Consider the following 4,377-nt stretch of genomic DNA (forward strand, 5'->3'; position numbering starts at 1 on the left):
ACACAGTTCGTTTTAGAGCGCCACCTGTAGGGAAAACTGTTAAAGTAAATAGCTGTTACATATTTTTCTTGTACTGTACTTAAAGTAAAAATACCTTATGAATAAAAAATATTTAGAAATCTTAAAATTTTGGCAGCACTTTATTTTGAATTAAAAGGCGTTTTCCCAAGCAATTTATTAATTGTAATTAATTTAATGTATTTGAAAAGACTTTAATTAAAAATATTTTATAGTTTTATAATAATATAAAATTATTTAATGGAAATGATTGTTATTATTTAATGGATTTCAGGTTAATTTCAATTATTTTAATTCTACGGTTTTTGGTTTAGTTTTTAAGATTTATAATTATACATTACAATATTCTAGAATATTACAAACGTTAAAATATATTTTGTATAACTTTACACTATTTTCCCTTTTTACTATCTACATTCATTTTATATGAAGTTTGTATTGATTTTGTATAAAAACGTACATAAAGAAGAATATATTTGTCAAATTAATTACGATGGTGTAAACGTATTTTTAGGTTTACTGATGCCAGCAATCATATGAATTCACTTTGGAGTGTTGGACCATCGTGTTGTGGGCCAACACGCTCAAAGCTGTAAAAACTATATTAAACGTTTAGCAAACCCTGAAACACTCTATAAATCCAGCATGAAGCTGGCCAAGACCCTCAAAAAAGTCCCTAGCATAGTCAATCGCCACCACGCATGCGCTGGATAGTGACAAAGTAGATATGAGACGTTTTCTTCGCTCTCTTACGAATTCGCATGCGAATATTCCATCGAAACTTGCTAAAAACTTGTCAGTATACACGCTAGATAAATTTTATCATAAACTGAAATAAAATTTGTACATAACTTATTTATTTAAAATGTTTAAATAGTTTTAATAAAAAAATTAGACATTTCTTTTATATTTTAATTAAGAAACTTCAGAAATATCGTACGATATATATACTTCGACACTCTTACCTATACCTAAATTCATATTTTCAATCTTCTTTTAGCATAAAACTCCAGTATATTTTCTTCATCCCTTTTCTCCTTAACGCCGTAACCATTTAGTATCTTCTGTAATCTGATAGTTTGTTCCTCTTAAGCCACTCTGTATTGCATAAAATCGAGTTTTTTATTAGAAGTACTTTATATGCAACCCAGTTAGCAATTCTGACAACAGTTCGTTTCACAGGTCTATCTATGAGCGTTTTCAATAAGTGGAAACTTAACCTGGTATTTGAAGTTGCATATGATGTTCTGTCCCTCTGATAATGAGAAGAAATTTTGAGAAAGAAGTTGAAAAAAGCAAGTAGTCTGTGAGGCGGGTAATATATTGGCGTTGGTCTAAATTATAAATTGTTTACGTAAATATAAGGTATGGCAAGTTATAGAAAATAATAGAAAATGTTGTAGAATGGTATCCGAATAGAAATTAAAATATCTAAAATTTTACTTAAAAACTAAATCTAGATCTGCATACCTCCCCGAGGAGCCAGACCACCATTCTGAGATTTGATAACGCGGTGTTGGTAAGTCTGTCAGATTTTTTTTTTTTTTTTTTTTTTTAAAACATACATTTATTTATTGCATCTTCTCTTAAAATGAGACTAACAATAAGTTGTAAAAACTTATAACTAACTACATAATGTTACAAATTTTTATTTTAACTGTACATTGTATAAAATAAAATAAAATAAAATAAAATAAGTAAACCTTATATCACGAACCTCACCTAGATTAATGGGTTAAATTTCATTGGAGTGAATGTTAGGTGGTTTCTTAAGAAAGTGGTTCAACTTTAACAGACTACTAAAAAGAAAGGTGCGGTTATTACTTAAAGTTGTTGAATATTAATTAACGGCTGGACGGTCAGCTCTTTTTAGACGGGAAGTAATGGATAGAAGTGCGAGATTTCTTGCTAAGGGATTAACATGCTCTGTCAGCCTTTTATTGTATTTTTTCTTATATTGTCAAATTCAGCTTTAACTAGGGAAATTTGTAGACCTCGGTGTATAATTTCCTAATATACCATAAGGCACCAGTGATAATTCTTAGTATTTTTGATTGAGCTCTTTGTATAATTTCAATATTTGAAGCACTAGCCAAATAGCTGGATACCATAAGTCCATATTGGTTTTATGATGATGTTATACAAGAGTACTTTATACTCTAGGCACAGGTGAGATCTGCTATTAATGACCCAATACAACTTAGAGGCTTGAAGCTTCATCTGAATTTTTTTCAGCTTTAATATGTTTACGCCAAGTTAGTCATCTGTCTAGGTGAATACCTAAGTACGTTATATCTGGCCATCTGCTTGTGGTATGGGAATGTTATTTAGTAAAATTGTTGGAGATGTACTCCGATTTAAGGTAAAAGTGACGTGTCTACATTTTACTTCGTTAATTTTAATTCGCCATTTTCTCCACCTGAAATAAATGAGATTTAAGTTGGTTTGAAGCTCGCACAGCGATTTTGTTTCGACATAAAATTGCCGTATCATCGGCAAACGTTGTGGTGACAACTGAACTACTTATCGGGATATCAGATGTGTAAAGTACATACAATATAGGGCCAAGAATGCTTTCTTGTGGCACGCCAGCTTTTATTGGAAAATTATTAGAAGTATATGATTTACATTTCACTTTAAAGCTTCTATTATGCAGATACGATTCTAAAACTGAGTGAACATTTACAGGTAATGAACAGCGTATCTTATATATGAGCCCATTACGCCATACATTATCAAATGCTTGTTTAACATCGAGGAATACCGCAGAACAATATTCTCTGAGCTCAAATGCATATCTTATTTCATTCGTTATATGATTCTCTTGCTCAATAGTCCCATGTTTTTCCCTAAAACCAAACTGGCGGAAGGGTATTAAGTTTTGAACGTCAAGGAATGGTTTTACCTTTAAAAGCAGTGCTGTTTCAAAGAGTTTAGAAAGGCATGCCAGTAAGTTTATTGGCTGTATGAAGAGGCAAGCGTGGGATTTTTACCTGAGTTATGAATCATAATAATCATGGATGTTTTCCACTCTGTTGGGTAAAAACTAAATTTAATAATGGCATTAAAAAGTCTTGTGATAAAATTTATGGCCAAAAGGGGTAGTTTTTTATCATGATGGGTGAGATATTATCATATCCCGGTGCCTTTTTACAATCTAACTTGTCTGTGATTATTTGAAGAAGATCATTGGCCGTGATATTCGTGTCAATAGATGGTGCATGTAGATCCTGATTGGGAAAGTCATAATGTCCTTTTGCACGATTTGGTTGGAACACCTCTTTTAGATAATCAGCAAAAACGTTAGATTTTTCTTTATCACTTTGCGCCCAGTTTCCGAGAGAGTTTCTTATTGGAGAATCGAATTCTATGGGGGAATTTATACCTTTGCTAGCATTCCATAAGGATATATGGTTTTTGCCATTTAGACATCGGTTTCGAATATAACTATATCCCCTGATTTTGGTTGCATTGCTTAATGCAGATCTAAGTCTCCTTTGGGCTTCCTTAAATAAGTTTTTCGCTAAAGGGACTTAGATTTTTGCCATCAGAACTAAGTTTAAAACCGAGGTTGCGTCCTCAATATGAGACTTACACTTTATATTGTAATTTGTGTGAATGTATGAATTAAAGTACTTTTTATATTTGAGCCAGTTTGTTTTAGGACTTGTAAGGCTATAGGAACAGTCATATAACTGAGGACCATCAAGTAAGCAAAATGTAACTGGAGAATGGTCAGAAGACAAATCGCAGCTAGTGTATGTTGAGATAAAATTTCTGCCCATGCCTTTGGTCACGGCGAAGTCTATTAGGTCTGGTATTTTATTGTTATCGGCAGCCCAATAGTTGGCTGTCCAGGGGAGATTACGTCTAGTGCATTTTTTCTATTTACAATAAAATTGTAGAGCTGTTTTCCTCTTGGATTACAGAGTCGTGAACCCCAATACATGTGCTTAGCGTTGTAGTCTCCCGCCGCAAGAAATCTTTCACCTAGAGTTAAGAAGTAATTCGTAAGTTGGGTCTCAGTAATGTTGAAGCGTGAAGGACAGTAAACTGCCGATAAAGTTAAATTTTTTCCTTTGTGCTTAAGGCATATTGATGTGGCTTGCATATAATTATGAGCATATGTACCTAGCAAATTGTGTTTTAGACGCTTTCGTATCAAAATACCTGTACCTTCACGTGCTGTGCCATCTGGGTGATTGGTTTTATGGAATATGTTAAATAACCAGGAATAGAAAAGAAATTTTTGTTTGTTAGATGTGTTTCTGAGCACAGCATTACATCCACACTTTCTCGGGACATGAAATTTGTGAGTTCAAGTTTATGTTGGCTTAAGCCGTTTGCATTCCATGTACA

This window comes from Teleopsis dalmanni, chromosome 1, assembly GCF_002237135.1.
Source record: "Teleopsis dalmanni isolate 2A chromosome 1, ASM223713v2, whole genome shotgun sequence".
NCBI lineage: Eukaryota > Metazoa > Arthropoda > Insecta > Diptera > Diopsidae > Teleopsis > Teleopsis dalmanni.